Raw genomic sequence first — 17240 nt, forward strand, 5'->3', positions numbered from 1 at the left:
CTCCAGCGATCCTTCCGCCTCAGCCTTCCAAGTAGCCAGAACTATAGGCACGTGCTACCACACCTGGCTAATTTTTGATTTTTTATTGTAGAGACGAGGTCTTGCCAAGTTGCCTGGGCTGGTCTTGAACCCACAGTCTCAGGCAATCCACTCGCCTTGGCCTCCCAAAATGCTGGGAACCTGGTCTATTTCTTAGTTTTACAAGAAAGGTTTTTTTTTTTGAGTTGGAGTCTCACTCTGTTACCTAGGTTGGAGGGCAGTGGTACACTCTTGGCCACCACAGCCTCAACCTGCTGGGCTCAGGTGATCCTTCCACCTCAGCCTTCCAAACAGCCAGAACTACAGGTGTGTGCCACCACATCCGGCTAATTTTTAAAAATTTATTGTAGAGATGAGGTCTCACCAAGTTGCCCAGGCTGGTTTTGAACTCCTGGGCTCAGGCAATCCTTTCACCTCAGCCTCCCAAAGTGCTGGGATTATAGGCGTGAGCTGCTGTGCCCGGCAGAAAGTTTTTAAATAAAATCATTTGTTCTGTAGCCATAGTTATTTTTTCACCCATTAAATGTGTCTGTTTTCTCCTGGAATATCAACTAGCTTGAATATGTTAGAAGATGAACTCTATGTAATCCAATTTGGTGATCTCATCTGAGTCTCATAGTTTTAAATGTCATTTATCGACCTTTCCTTCATTGAACTCATGCTCCTATATCCAGTTGCCTACTCTGAATCTCCATCTGGAGCCTGGTAGGTAACTTAAACTTGATTTGTTCAGAACCGAGTTTCCCATATTTCAGTTATGACCCACCTCCTATATCCTTTCTTCTGTCAAAAATTGGCTGCTCCATCTCCTTGGCCAAATACCTTGGCATTCCTAGATTGTCCTCTTTCTCTTATATCCCACATCCAACCTTTTGGCAGACACTTTTGACTCTTACTATGAAAACATATCCATCATCTGATAACTTCTTACTATCTCTAAACCTCTCTCATCTCTTGCCTCAATTGTTAAAGCTGACTTCTTACAGCTCTGTCAGCCCATGCACCCTCCTAAGTCTGTTCTCAACTGAGATCTTGTTAAAATGAAAGTCAGTTCCCATTATTCCTTTCCTTAAAACCCTCCAGTGGCTTCCTATCTCATTCAGAGTAAAAGCTAAAGTTCTCATGGTTTCCTAGAAGGCCTTTCATGATCTGGCCCTCTCTGTTGTTATCACCTCTCAGAACTCATCTGCTACTCTTCCAGCTCCCTCTGTTCCATCCACATTGACCTCCTAGCTGTTCCTTTAACACATCAAGTTTCCTTGTAACTCCAAGTTCTCTGTTCTTCTGTCTTTGACTTGGGTACTCTTTCATTCAGATGTCCACGTGACTGAACACTTCCACTGTCTTGCAGGTCTCTTTTTTCTCCCTTTCAATCTTGTTCGTTCTGAACTGCAAGTCGTTATTCCACATGTTTCTCAGAGAAACTCTCATTGATCACTGGCCCTTTTATAAATTGTATTTATTCTCCTCCCTGTCTTCTGTGCTTTATTTTTCTCCACAGTGCTTAAGATCACCTGACATATTATACGCTTAGTTATTTGGTTATTGCATGTCTCCTTCTACTAGAATGTAAGCTCCAGGAGGACAGATTTTTAGGTCAGTTTTGCTCATTGTTCTGTTCCACAGGGCAAGTCTGTGTAAACCTACCCCTAAAGTCTAAGAAAGCTGAGAGGCTGAAGAGAGAGGCTGACAAGTTCAGTTTCTTAAAAAGAAACATTTAGTAGGAGCTTATGAACAGATGCCTTGTCTGTGTCTCAGGCCTGTGAGACAAGATAGTAGATCCCCGCACCATTATCCCCCAGACCCTGGGTTGACTGTAGGAAAAGGGTGCTTCAGAAGAAATATATAGGACACTTGAAGTATAGTAACATCAAGGTTGTTTGATGTAAGGGCAGACTTTGTGGTAAGTCTAACCTGTGCTTATACAAAGAACAATAGGTAAATGGAAAATTTTAGAGACCTTCTCAGAATTGGAGTTAATTAAAAGTCAACATGGCAGATTAGCATTCAACATGGAGCTTCTTTAGCCTCCCCAGTTTTGTTCCCAATACTTGAATCAATTCTTGGCACCTAGTAGGACTTCACCTCTTCTTTTTTTCAGGGTCTTACTCTGTCACCCAGGCTGGAGTGCAGTGGCACAATGATGGCTCACAGCCTGAACCTCCTGGGCTCAGGCGATCCTTCCACCTCAACCTCCCGAGTATCTGGGACTACAGGTGCGTGCCACCACGCCTGGCAAATTTATATTTTTTATTGTTTTGTAGAGATGAAAATTGCTATGTTGCCTAGGCTGATCTTGAACTTCTGGGCTCAAGCAATCCTCCTGCTTTGGCCTCTCAAAGTGCTGAGATTATAGGCATGAGCCACCATGTCTAGCCAGTTCTGCACAGTTTTGCATTAAATAGATCTACCATAATTTATTTAACTGGTTCCTATTGGGCATTTGGATTGTTCCAGTTTTTTTTTCTGTGCACAGAGTACACTGCATTGAGTAACTTTATAAGTATATTGTCTTGTATGAGTGCTAGTATACCTGTAGGGTTAATTCCAACAAGTGGAAATACTGGGTTGAAGAGAGTTTGTACTTGTAGTTTTAGTAGATACTGCAATGTTGGCCACTGGGAGTTCTTTTGTATATTAGTGCCTTTCCCACAGCATCACCAACAGACTGTGCTGATCTGGTAGGTGAAAAATGGTTTGCAGTCTAGTTTAAATTTGTATTTCTCCCATTATGAGCCTGGTTGGGGTACTCATGAGCGTTTGTTGAATGAATGGAATGCTGCAGAGCCACTCCAACCTGCCCCGGGAGCCCTGCTCTGCAGCCTGGGGTTGCTGGGCTTCCTCAGGTTTCAGCGTGGATCGGTGGATCCCTGCATCCCTAGGGAAGCATTTGTGTCTAATGGTCCCTTTCATGTGCAGCGAGGTCTTGGATTGTATTTTTTGTTGTTGTTGAAGATTTACTTGTATGATTGTGCTCAAATTGAATGAATAAAACTAAATACAATTTTATTAATAAAAACTATAATTTATAAGGTGTTTCTAATTTGCTATTTTACTTTAGCCCCATAACAATCCTGTTATTTTCCAATGTCATTCTTCTTTGAAAGTTAAAGAAACTATGGTCCAGAAAGGTTGATTGATCTATCCAGGGTCACAAAGCTTGTACATGGTGGATTGGGGACTATTTTTACTTGAAATTTACTGTTCTTTTTTTTACACTTTGCTACGAATTTTATTGACGGTATTTTAGATGCAGTTGATTGATAGTGTAGCCCAAGTTTAGCATGTTAGAAATTACCTCATACTCAGTGATGTCTTTTCAAATTTTCAAATTGTATGGCTCCCTTGTTGACCTCTTCTTATTTAAATCAGCAGGTCTATTTTCAGGGTCCAGTGGGGAAGGCAAATAGTTTAGTTTGACTTATTCAAATGGTCAGCCAGTTAACAGCATTTTGGAAGAAATAATGATGTCATTCATATGGAGACACATATTGTGAGAACTGTTTAATTTAGTTGCTTGCAGATAAAGCTAAGGAATTCTCTTTCTCAGAAGGAAAAAGGAATATTGTTTTTCACTGATTTAAAAGTAATGCATACTCATAATGATTTCAGACAATATAATATGTATTAAGTATAATGTGAAAGTATCTTGTAATAAAAAAAATCACTTACGCTTTTTTTTCCTGAAAAAAATAATGGTGTGCATTGGGTGTGATGGCTCATGCCTGTAATTCCAGCACTTTGGGAGGTTGAGGCGGACAGATTGCTTGAGCCCAGGAGTTGGAGACCAGCCAGGGCAGCATAGCAAGACCTCGCCTCTACAGAAAAATTAAAAAACTAGCTGGGCGTGGCAATGTAGGTCTGTAGTCCCAGCTACTTGGGAGGCTGAGGCGGAAGGATCCCTGAGCCCAGGACATGAGACTGTGGTGAGCTATGATCCTGCCACTGCACTCCAACCTGGACTACAGAGTGAGACCCTGACTTAAAAAAAAAAAAAAACTATTTTATGTGCATGTGTGTATGCTTGTATATACATACACATACACTCACATATATATACACATATATGTATATATTAGAATATATGTTTATATACACATGTGTACCCTTTATATGTTTATATAGTCAATTAATGGTTGGAATAATTTGTTAGCCATTTGAGGCTAAAATGAAAAGAGTAATATTTAGGGTTGCATAGTGTTGGGAAAATAGATATTTTCATAAGTGTTATTGTACATTGGTACAACATTTTTAAGAAAACAATAGGGTAGTATCTCTCAAAGTCAAACTATACTTGCTTTTTTGTTCTTGCAGTTTCACTTCTAAGTTTGTCCTATAGAGTCAAGTGTGTTAGGAGATATGTGTGTGTGTGTGTGTGTGTGTGTGAGTGTGTGGTTTTTTTGTTTTTTTTTTTGAGTTGGAGTCTCTGTCACCCAGGATGGAATGCACGGCCACCACAGCCTTGACCTGCCGGGCTCAGAAAACTACCAGGCAAATAAAAACCAAATTAGCCTAAATGCTAGTACCTAAAATATGCATTGTTAGAGTAATTATGAAAATTGGGATCCTCTTATACCAGTCTTCTCTTAGAATGTGTTTTATTTATTTATTTTTTTACTTAACACATTGTAACTATCTCTTACACAATGGAATACTTCTTTTTTTTTAAGGAAGGCAAGGATAAAGTAATATAGAGGATATGTTTGTCAAGATGTGGTTTAACTAAAAAAGTTTGCCTGTAAGAATTTTGTGTAAAGCCAGGCTCGGTGGCTCAGCCTGCGCCTTTGGGAGGCTGAGGTAAGTGGATTGCCTGAGCCCACGGGTTCACGACCCGCCTGGGCAACTTGGCGAGACCTCATCTCTACAATAAATAAAAAATCAGCCGGGCGTGGTAGTGTGCGCCTGTAATGTAGTTCCAGCTACTTGGAAGGCTGAGGCGGAAGGATTGCTGGAGCCTAGTAGGTCGAGACTGCGGTGGCCAGGAGCGGCCATTGCACTCCAGTCTGGGCAACAGAGTGAGACTCCAACTCAAAAAAAAAAAAAAGAATTTTGTGTCTTGACCAGATGTAGTGGCTCATGTTTGCAATCCCCATGCTTTGGGGATTGCTTGACACCAGGATTTCCGAACCAGTCTAGGCAACATAGTGAGACCTTGTCTCTACAAATAATGTTAAGACAATTTATCAGGTGTAGTGGTTGTATGCCTATAGACCTAGCTACGTGGAAGACTGAAGTTGGAGGATCACTTGAGCCAGGAGTTTGTTACTTGGAAGACTGAGGTTGGAGGATCACTTGAGCCAGGAGTTTGAAGTTACAGTGAGCTATGATCACGCTACTACATTCCATCCTGGGTGACAGAGCAAGACCCTGTCTCTTACAAAAACAAAAAAAATCCAAATCAAAGATTTTTATGTCTAGGCCCACTTTTTAAAAATTGCTTAAAGATTCTCAGACTTTAATCACTAGTACCACTTTGACATGTTTCACCATATTTTAGTTCCATCTATTCTGTTACATATTCAGTATTTTTCTTTTTTTGAGTTGGCGTTTCACTTTGTCACCCAATCTGGAGTACAGTGGCTTGCTCATGGTTACCACAGCCTTGACCTGCTAGGTTCAGGCAATCTCTCTGCCTCACCCTCCCAAGAATCTGAATCTGAAACTACAGGCACACACCAACAATCCTGGCTAATATTTTTTTTGTTTTAATATAGAGACAAGGTCTCACCAAATTGCCCAGGCTGGTCTCGAACCCTTGGGCTCATATAATTCCTCTCGCTGCTGCCTCCCAAAGTGTTGGGATTATAGGTGTGAGCCACTGTGCCGGCCTAGTAGTTTTCTTTAAGTTCATTATTTTTAAACTTATGTCTAAGTATAATCTATGAAGTTTAAAAAAAATTTTTTTTTGAGTTAGAGTCTCACTCTGTTGCCCACACTGGAGAGCAGTGGCACGCTCACAGCCACCATAGTCTTGACCTCTAGGGGACTCAGGTGATCCTTCTGCCTCAGGCTTCCAAGTAGCTGGAACCACACAGGCTTGCGCCACCATGCCCGGCTGATTTTTTGATTTATTGTAGAGATGCGGTCTCACCAAATTGTCCAGGCTCAGGCAATCCTCTTGCTTCAGCCTCCCAAAGTGCTGGGATTTCAGATGTGAGCCACTGCACCCTACTGAAGTTATTTGTTTAATAAAACATATTTGCTGAGCATTACCATGTGCCAGGAATGGTTTTAGGTGCTGAGAAGATAGCAGTTGAACAAAACAAACACTGCTGCCCTCAAGGATCTTATAATGACAGGTAGGATATGTAAGACATGCATTTCAGAATATTAGAGAAGAATAATATTTGTCCTTGTATCACTTCAAGTCATCTCAAGTACTCTTGGTGTGTGCATCGCACGTGGGAACTATCATCCTACATGACATACAGATACAAGGCTCTTATAGGCTCTGCAGTGGCAGAGCAGCCTGGAGGTGACGTGACTTGGGCAGGGTTAGTAGAGGGAATATTTAAAATACTTTAATTTAATCTTTATTTCTACTTATTTATTTACTTACAGATAAGAATACAGAGAGCATAGATTCCTTGAAAATGTCTTCAGTGTTTTACTGGAACATATGTTTAGCAATTTACAGGATCGAGAGTTTATGAACTTATTTTCTTTCATATCACTTATTGTTCTTTTTCTTCTTTTCCAGAGTTTTATAGAAGTGAAGTGATTAAGAATTCTTTGGTAAGTTTGTTTTCTGACAGGTACATATGACTGAGAATATAACTCCTGTTTCCGGAAAATGCAGAAATGTAAAATAAGTTGAGGTTCAGTCCTGGTTTTATGATACTTCAACACATCTTCTGCTCAATTATTGTTAAATCTTCACTGATTTGTTCATTGCTGTATCTCTAGTGCTTAGAACGTGCCTGGCAACACAGTAGGTGTTGATACTTATTTACTAAATGAACTGATAATTTTTTCTGTTAAAAACTTTAAATTGATGCAAAACTCATATTCTGTAATTCTCTCATTTCTACTTACTATAAAGAAGTTTTTGGCTATTTATTTGACTTGCCAAACACCAAAATAAATAGAATCTTGGTTTAGATATAGTTCTTAAGCCAGGCACGGTGGCTCACGCCTGTAATCTCAGCCCTTTGGGAGGCGGAGGCAAGGAGATTGTTTGAAGCCAGGAGCCGGACTGGGCAACAAAATGAGATGTCATCTCTAAAAAAATTTTAAAAATTAGCTGGGTGTAGTGGTGTGGACCTGTAATCTTAGCTACTCAGGAGACTGAGAAGGAAGGACGGCTTAAGCCTAGGAGTTTGAGATTACAGTGAACTATTGTCAGTCAATTGTACTCCAGCCTGGTTGACAAAGTGAGACTCTAAAACTAAATAAAAGAATATTATAGTTCTTAAGAATTTTATGCCTGTGGACTTTGGATAGGGTACCTGTTCTTGGTGATGGTGTTGCTCAGTTAGAAAGTTGGAAGTGTTCTGCTTTTGTACTGGATATTTGCATAAATGGCTCCATTTATTAGACCATGTTTAAAAAAAAAAAGAGCTGCATGGTTATGAAAATATCCTCTAATGACCCAAGACCGTCCTGGATTTGGCCCTGCCACCTTTTCATCCACATCTCCTGACACTCTTACCTTCCCTCATTGTGTTCCAGGTCTACTGCTTTCTCTCAGTGCATCAAACATGCTGAGCTCGTGTGAGTGCTTATGCCTAGAACGCTTGTTTTCTAAGCTCTGCACTGGACTGAAGAGGTCTTTGGGGTCAATGTCACTACAACAGTTCACGTGTTTGCAAAATCCTTTTACGTCTCTAGTCCCATTTGGATCCTTACACAGCCTATGAGGTAGTTGGGCAGATCTTAAGAAACCCAGAAATTTCAGTGACTTTTGTAGAATCACATGACTGCGAGACCAGAACCCCAGTCTAGTCAAGTCTCTATTATTTCCTCCTCATCAGCTGTCTTCCAGATGTCTCCGAAATATTAGAATAAAATTTGATCCTAGGCCAAACTAGGTTCCATTGAACCTCTGGGGAAGGTCAGTCACCAGCAAAGCTCTGGTTATTTATATATTAAATGATACATCAGAAATGCCTATCACCATGTAGTAGCTACTAAATAAATAGTTTATCTTTCTTTCCTGGGTCATGTGGAAATGAAAATAGTCTGTAGACAGTTGAGAGTCAAGAGTGGGTGATTGGGGAAGAAAGAGTAGTATTTTTTGTTGATTTATTCTGTCCCCTTTTCTGTAGTTAAATGTTTCTGTAGTTGTGGATGATTTTAAAACATCCCATTACTTTTCCCCTGGGTTTATGTCATAATGGATCCTATGGCGCAGTGGTACTTTCATGTTCCACATTATTGGTATTGGATTTAATTGATATTCACTTGACTTCCAAGCCTGAGGTTCTAAATATCTCTCTGAATGTTAGCTTCTATCTTGAGCTCCTCCTGGCCCCTATCTTCAACTGCTTTTGAACAGTTTGTGAAGTGTGACATCTTCATTTCTAGTGATTTAGGCTAAATACTGTTTCTGAAGGATATTGCAGACTGGATTCAAGACAAGACAGAGGATTGAACTGAAAGACTTCTTGGTCCCTTCCAGCTCACAGTTCATACTGTAATTGTTTCCTGAGATAGCACTTAAACAACATTTACTTACTCTGTCACCCAGGCTGGAGTGCAGTGGCATGCTCACGGCCACCCCAGCGTTGACCCGCTGGGCTCCGGCGATCCTTCTACCTCAGCCTTCCAACTAGCTGGAACTACAGACACGTGCTACCATGCCTGGTAATTTTTTTAATATATTGTAGAAATGAGGTCTCACCAAGTTGTCCAGGCTGGTCTTGAACCCCTGGGCTCAGGCAATCCTCTCGCCTCGGCCTCCCAAACTGTTGGGATTACAGGCTGAGCCACTGAGCCGGGCCCTAGGACAGATATTTTAAATGGCAGATAACTCAGCACATGTTGTGTTAACTGTACCTAACTTAAAAGAATCATCACTGACGGTTATTTTTTTAAGGTTGTGCAGTAGGTACAATGATGCCTGATGACTGCCACCTGGTGGTCAAAATTGTAGAACCTTTTTTATTTTACTACTTCTAAAATCAGAATTCATCTTACAATGCAGGAAAAAGGTGCTTTTTTTTTTTTTTTTTTGAGTTGGGGGTATTGCTCTGTCATCCAGGTTGGAATGCAGTGGCCTGTTCACAGCTCAGCACAACCTCAACCTCCTGGACTCAGGAAATCCTCCTGCCTCAGTCTTCCAAGTAGTTGAGACTATAGGTCTGGATCACCACACTCAGCTAATCTTTTGATTTTTTTTTTTTTTTTTTTTTTTTGTAGAGACGAGGTCTTGCTGTGTGTCCAGGCTGGTCTCAAACTCCTGAACTCAAGCAGTCCTCCTACCTTGGCCTCTCAGTGCTGGGATTACAGGTGTGAGCCACCGTGTCCAGACTAGAAGTGCATATTAGAATCAATGATAAATGGGAATATATTAGATGGCAATAAATACTGTATAGTGGAATAAAATAAAGCAGAATAAGGGAGTATCTGCCAGGAGTGTTTGCTGCTTTTCTGTGGTGGTCACATAGATGATATTTGAGCAGACACCTGAAAGAAGCAAAGGATCAAGCTATGTATCTATTTTGGAACGTGTTCTTGGACAAGAAGCAGAAGTACAAACAGGAAAGTACCTGAGGTTTTTGGGAAATGGCTAAGAAGTCAGTATGACTGGAGTGATATGAGTAGGGGTGGGCTGAGGTTTTGCTAGCCAAGTATGACAGAGAACAAGGGGCAGAGGAATTGAGAATTGGGGCAGCAGAGGAAGTGACCTGGGACGCTAGGAGGTGATAGTCAAGGGCTGGATGATGAGAATGAGATTTTGGAAAAGATACAATTAGAGGAAGTGAAAATGGGGCACATCTGCTGTATAAGGAGCCCTAACTTATTAAATTTTCCATTTTCTGTAGTCCTTAGCATCATGCTTTATCCAGAGAAGTCCAGGACATGTTTTTTGCATTGAGCTACTAGAATGATCCACCTTTGACAGGCCCGATGTGGAGATGTCTCCAAGTCAGATGACAGAGTCATGGTTTCTTCTCAGATATATTTAGCATAGAACAATTAATGGTGAATGTATAATTCACCTTTAATGTCTGTGGCTTCAGCTAGCCATACCCTCCAAGTCATCTTTTTTTGGGTTTAGGGGGAAGTTAATAACTAAAATGATTGAAACAATAACAGTGGAAGTGACTAAATTCTCTAAAGTTGGTTTTGTACATATACAGATGAATTATATAATGAACCCACATGATCCTGCCCTTAACACTTATACAGTTAATCTAACCATTGGATATTTCTCCAAAAATAGTGGTTTTTTTTTTTCTTTGAGTTGAGGTCTCACTCTGCTGCCCAGGCTGGAGTGCACAATGATAATGGCTCACAGCAGCCTCGACCTCCTGGGCTCAGGCGATCCTTTTACCTCAGCATCCCCAGTAGCTGGGACCCAGATGCACACCACCATGTCCAGCTAATTTTTAATTTTTTAATTTTCTTTTTTGTAGAGACAAGGTTTTGCGATATTGACCAGGCTGTAGAAGTTATTATTATTATTATTTTTGAGTTGGAGTCTCACTCTGTCACCCAGGCTGGAGTGCAGTAGCACTCTCACTGCCACCCTAGCATCCACCTGCTGAGCTCTGGCGATTCTTCTGCCTCAACCCTCCAAGTAGCTGGAACTACAGGCATGCACTACCACACCCGGCTAATTTTTTTATTTTTATTGTGGAGATGAGGTCTTGCCAAGTTGCCCGGGCTGGCCTTGAACCTGCAGGCTCAAGCAGTACACTCGCCTTGGCCTCCCAAAGTGCTGGAATTACACACTGAGCCACTGAGACCGGCCAGCTGTAGAAGTTTTAATGTTTATTAGAATATTAAAAATCTGGGTGAGTTGGTTCATGCCAGTAATCCCAGTGCTTTGGGAAGACTGAGGCAGGAGGATAGTTTAAGGCTAGGAGTTCAAGACCAGTTTGGACAATATAGCGAGACTCTTGTCTCTACAACAATAAAAATTAAAAAATAGGCATGGTTGTGCATGCCTATACTCCTAGCTACTAGGAGGTTGAGGTGGGAGGATTAGTTGAGCCCAGGAGTTTGAGGCTACAATGAGCTATGATCACATCATTACACTCTAGCTTGGGTGACAGAGTGAAACCCTGCTTCTGTTTTTTTTTTGAGTAGGTGTCTCACTCTATCTCCCAGGCTGGAGTGCAGTGGCATGTTCATAGCCACTGCAGCCTCAGTCTACTGGGCTCAAGTGATCCTTCCACCTCAGACTTCCAAGCAGCTGGAACTAAAGGTACACACCACCATGCCCAGCTAATGTTTTGATTTATTGTAGAGACTAGGTCTTGCCAGGTTTCCCAGGCTGGTCTTGTACCCCTGGACTCAGGCAATCCTCTTGCCTCTACCTCCCAAAGTGTTGGATTACAGGTCTGAGCCATCACGCTTGGCTGAACCCCTATCTCAAAAAACAAAAAAATTAAAAACCTCATGGTGAGACTATAAATGGTGATACTAATTTGTGTGTGTTTTGAAATTTTGCTGTATGTGTATGCTTCTTTAATAAAGAAGGAGTTATCAATTATTAAGTACCCACCTATGATTTAAGTAGCATGTTGAAGGTATCATATACATTATTTCTCATGCTACTAACAGTGCCACAGGTTATGCCTGTTTTACAGTTAAGGAACCAGGTTCAGGAGACTGAAGAACTTGACTTCAGGTCCTACAACTAGTGTCTGGGGAAACATGTCCTAGAGCCCTGTCCTGCCCTCTCACTGCCACCTGTTAAACTTACTTCAAATGATTAAATGTCTGCCAGAGGTCAGTGACGGACTTTGCACTTGAATAAGCAAGATTCTAGAGCATGTATTTTAGGGAAAACATGACAGTTTATCAGAATTATAAACTTCTGTTGGGATGGTGACTGTGCTGTTTTAAAATCTTTGGGAAAAATTCTGACTGGACACTACAAATACTGTTTATGAGTTACTGGCCTGAGTGATTCTCACACAAAGTTTATGTTTCAGTTGAATTGTGACTGAATGAATAAAGATTTAATCTGTGTGTATGTGTGGCTTATATCAAATTATATTACCCCCTGTTAAACTGCATCCTCAAAATTTTCCATCTTCTGTCTGGTTAGCTCCATTAACTGTCATACTAGGGAAGAGCATGATGCTATGAAAGCGTGTAAAAGTGTTATTTATCTCAGTTTGGTGGGAGGAGTTAGGAAAGATTTCCAACAATTAGTAGCCCCTAAGTTGAGTCAGGAATTCTGAATGGAGGTGAATAAGACAGGGAAAGAGTTTATTGTGCTGATACTAACGATAAAGTCAATTTGCAATTCCAGTGAGATATCGAGTGTGTTTTTAGCAAGTTGGAATGAATGCTTTTTACGAATTTTTGGTTGTACTTCCTGTGATTGTCCTTGTTTTATTCTGTAGTTTTATACTGATAAATAATGGTAATAAATAATGGTTTTAGGTCCTCTGGTGCGTAATTAGCAGGCAGAGAACTTTTCATAGCTCGTACATATCATGATATCCTACTACTTTACTTTCAGTGGATATGATGTGAGTCCCTAGATTATGTTAGTACTTGACTAACTTGTTCCATCTAGAAATTGAGTAGGCACTTGTTGGTTAAATTTAAGTAAAAAATCACCTGGGTCCATACAGTAAAAATAGTGGACGATAAAGCCTTTGGATATGTGACAGGATGTATCTGTCTGTATCTGAATGTACCAACTTCGGAATTATTTCTTATTGTCTGGGATCTATTTTGTAAAAGTATAAAGGAAAGTCTTTGTAATGAGAAGTTTTACAATAGCGCTACTGTATTAATGTTGTATTGACTTAGAAAGAACACTCAGATCGTCTGTTCAGCCACATGAAAGAACTTCACTGAAAGAACTTCACAAAACTTCCCTCACCTCCAAAGGCTTTTGATTCATTTTAGAGTGAAGTATTTAAGAATATTTAATATAGCAGCCCCCAAAGCATCCCCCTTTCCTCATCATGCAACGCAGCCCTTCAGATACACTCACCAAGTCATTTATTTTTTCATGTTGTGAGGAGATGGTTATTTCGTACTTTTTGTGGTACTTTATCATTCTGATGGTGGGACTTCGATATTATGCTACTTCCTATTCTAGAGCATGTTTTCTTTTTCTTTTTCTTTTTTTTTTTGAGTTGCCACTCCAGGTTGGAGGGCAGTGGGATGCTCACAGCCACCCCAGTGTCAACCTGCAAGGTCTGGCGATTCTTCTGCCTCAGCCTTTCAAGTAGCCAGAACTACAGGTGCGTGCTAACACGCCTGGCTAATTTTTTTGATTTATTGTAGAGATGAGGTCTCACCAAGTTGCCCAGGCTGGTCTTGAACCCATGGGCTCAGGCAGTTCCCTCACCTTGACCTCCCAAAGTGCTGCAATTACAGGCTTGAGCCACTGTGCCCGGCCAGCACGTTTGCTTTTATTGAGAGGTAATCTTACACAAGGGAGAGGTAAATGACTATTGGAGGTGTACAGTTTGAAGGCCAGGAAAGTCCTCCAACTCTCTCCCTTTAGGCTATAGGCCCTGAAATTATGTTAGAAGGAGATAACTCATTTGATTTATCTCAGCAGACACCTCCTTTTTTCCCCTCTTTAAAAAAATTTTTCTTACTTTTCATTGAGAGACGGCACAAGGAGCCTGATTTCATCTGATCTTGGAAGCTAAGCGGGGTCGGTTCTGGTTAGCATTTGGATGGGAGAGGTAGCACACATATAGTAAAGTGCATAAATAGTAGCTTGATGGCTTTTCAAAGGGAGCAGGCCAATGCAAGCAGATCAAGAAATCGAACATGATGTTCTTTCAGTCACTGCTTTTCCCAGAGAGAAGCTCTCTCCTGACTTCTAACACCATAGGTTAGCTCAGCCTGGTTTTGAACTTTTATTTATTTATTTAAAAGCAGGATTTATTGAGAGGATAGAAAAACTCCCAGAAACAGGAGGGAACCTGAGGGGCTTGCCCGGTTTTGAACTTGTATGGCATATACACTTTTGCTCGGCATATATTTATGAGATTCACATGTTGCATGCTAGTAGTTCACTAATTCTAATGAACATATCTTTTGGTGAACATATATGTACATTTCTCTGAGGTATGCACTTAGGAGTAGAATTAAGTGCTGGGTTGTAGGTTATGTGCAACTTTAATAGATAGAGCCAATTTGTTTTCCAAAGTATTTGTACTGATTACATCCTTACTAGCAGTGTGAAGTTTTGGTTGTTCCATATCCTTGTCCAAACTTGGTATTATCTGTCTTTGAATTTTAGCCATTCTGGTGGGACAGTGGTATTCTATTGTGGTTTTAATTTACGCTTCCATATAGACTGTTCTAGATGAGCACCTTTTCAAGTGTTTATTGACTATCTGGATTTTTTTTTTCTATGAAGAGCTTGTTCTAGAAAAACATGCCTGTTAGTGCCAATTAAGAAGAAACAAATCCTATGTAAGCATTTGAGACTTTAAAAATAAGTTTATGGTATATGTTTGATCTAACTTGATAGTTAAGGAGGCCTTATTTATGTTTTTTGTTTTTGACTTTTCAAGGATATGTGGAGTTGGTGGTCTGTTGAATTCCAGTTTAGGAAAATGTTACCCTTTGAGTTTTTCATGTCCATATTACCTATTTTTTGGTTTCCCTCCTCTCCCCTTTCTTAAATAAGGGAAAGTTGTTTAACCTTTTCTCAACGACTCAGGGCTATCATGAGGAACATTAATTATTATACTAGATTTATCCTTTGGGGGATGCCTAGGACATAGCCCAATCGCTCTTATTCTAAATGGTCCCCAACAACATGTCCTGTCTCATGTACAGAAATGATCTAAAGCTTTCCTGTCTTTAGAATGAGATACACACTTTGTCTCCTTGCTCCGGATAGATCCAACTATATGCCCTTAGGCAAGTCACTTAATGGTTCCTAAAATCAGCTTCTCCTCTGAAAACCTGGGATAATGCTGTCTACTTTACAGGACTCTCTTGAGTTTTGTGAAGATTAAGAAAGAATGTATAATCAAGCTCGTGGGAGGGTACCTGGCACACTGAACTTTTAGTAACAAGGTGCCAGATATCGTAAGGATAAATACACTAGTAGAAATCCCTGCCTTGGGGGAGCTCTTATTCTGGAGGGGACGAGGACAAGAAAATCCGTTATGGGAGGGGTCCGGCCAGGTGCCACGAGAAAGTTAACCACTCACAGGTGCCTGTGGGAGCACAGAGGAGGGGCAGTCAGTGAATACACAGCTTTTATTGTTCTCCCTTGTAATAATTATACCAGTAGTAAAAATGAGTAAAATGGTTTTTATGCTCTGTTTATAAACCATGATTCATATTAGGTGAGAAAGTGAGTTACTTTTTCCAAATGAATCTTAAGCTATGCTTTCTGGTCTTGGCCTTAATGTGTGTGTGTGGGGGGGGGGGGTTTTCACTCTGTCACCAAGCCTCCACCTTTGGTCTTGGCCTTAATGTGTGTGTGTATGTGTGTGTGTGTGTGTGTGTGTGTGTGTTGGGGTTTCACTCTGTCACCAAGCCTCCACCTCCTGGGCTTAGAGAGATCCTTCTGCCTCAGCCTCTTGCTTAGCTGGGACTATAGGCACATGCCGCCACGTCTGGCTAATTTTTTGATTTTTTTTTTCTAGAGGCAAAGTCTCGCTACGTTGCCTAAGCTGGTCTTGAACTCCTGGGCTAAATCAACCATCCTACCTTGGTTCTCGCAAAGTTCTAGGATTACGGGCATGAGCCACTGTGCCTGGTCCTTAAACCTAATGTTTTTGACCCCCAAATGATTAGGTCTTCTTTCAGAAAAGTGCCAGGAGTAGTATATTTTTTCCTTGTTTATTCAGCAGATATCTGAGTACTTATTGTGTCTCTGGGGTAATATATTATTTACTTGGGAAAACAATAGCAAAAAAGAGCCAACCCTAACAGCTGTGGCTGACAGAGAAGCTTACCGTTATGGAAGATCAGGGAAGACTTCTCTGAGGAAGAGATGTTTGAACTGAAACCTGGTGGTCAGAAAAAACGTTAACCCGGAAAAAGATGGATGGGGATAGAGGCAGGGAAAGGCTCTAGCCAGAGGCCTCAACTTCCTCATTTCAGAATTGAGCTGGAGTAGGTAAGTCCAGAAGTTCCTTTTTGTTCTTACATTCCTAAGATGTGTAAACTAGAGGACACCCTTATTTTGTCTCCTTCTGTGATATCAGCAGCATGCTCATATGTACTCTAGTCCATGTTAAATTAGATCAAGTATACTACTTGTTGTAAATGGCCCACAAATGACTGCTGTTATGCATACAAGGTAGAGTTGGTGAAGAAGACGCAGATTCAGGAGACCAGGCACATCCTCAAGCTCTATACCTGAGGGCTTTTCCCAGAATTCCTGGCTACCAGTTTTTCAAGGCTCTAGATGGAGAGTTAGGTGAACTAACAAAGGCTTCATTCTTGTAGCCACAGTCTAGCCTTTGCTGTCATGTTTAGTCACTTATTTGTGCCTCAGCCCCTGCCAGCTATAGAGCCTGGTGATGGAGCAGCAAAAGAAGTTTGAGCTCCATGAGGTCTCCCCAGTTCCAGCAAAAGAAGTTTGAGCTCCGTGAGGTCTCCCCAGAGCATAGGTAGAAGGCAGAGTTCTCTCTTCCTGTCTCTGCCTCTGGCTGTGGGATCTAAAATAAGGGCATTGTTGACATTCTCTTAAAGTCTTTTTTATTCTAAATTCTGTCTTCTGTGATTTGATGGGGAGAAAAAAACAAAACAAAACACAAAAAAATGAACATGAGACAAATTCCAGAGATTTAGATTCGAATTCTGATACCATTTTTACTAAGTGACCTTAGACAAGAAGTCTTAGCTTCTGTGCTGTATTTTATTGATTTTAAGATGCAGTTTTTTTTCACAGTTTAACATCTCTGAAATCTAGATGCATCTTAAAATTAATCCCTTTTTTTTGAGTCGGGGGTCTCACTCTATTGCCCAGGAAGGAGTGCAGTGGCATGGTCACAGATCACTGCAGTCTCAACTTCTCTGGCTCAGGTGATCCTTCCACCTCATCCTCCAAGTAGCTGGGACTACAGCATGCCGGGCTA

At 40.9% G+C, this 17240-nt stretch overlaps 1 protein-coding gene across 2 annotated transcripts in view; it reads left to right on the forward strand.

Moving 5' to 3' along the window:
* Nucleotides 1-17240, forward strand: part of UVRAG (UV radiation resistance associated) — a 303419-nt gene that overhangs the window by 4718 nt on the left and 281461 nt on the right. Inside the window, exon 2 of one of the 2 annotated variants that reach the window (XM_021712220.1) lies at nt 6740-6774. The exons of the other annotated variant lie outside the window; for it this stretch is intronic. The gene's annotated coding sequence lies outside the window, so the exon portion shown is untranslated. The remainder of the gene's footprint in view (nt 1-6739; nt 6775-17240) is intronic. 2 annotated transcript variants of the gene reach the window in all.

The sequence above is a fragment of the Carlito syrichta genome, unplaced genomic scaffold (assembly GCF_000164805.1).
Source record: "Carlito syrichta isolate Samal-C Ts95f unplaced genomic scaffold, Tarsius_syrichta-2.0.1 Scaffold303134, whole genome shotgun sequence".
Classification (NCBI taxonomy): domain Eukaryota; kingdom Metazoa; phylum Chordata; class Mammalia; order Primates; family Tarsiidae; genus Carlito; species Carlito syrichta.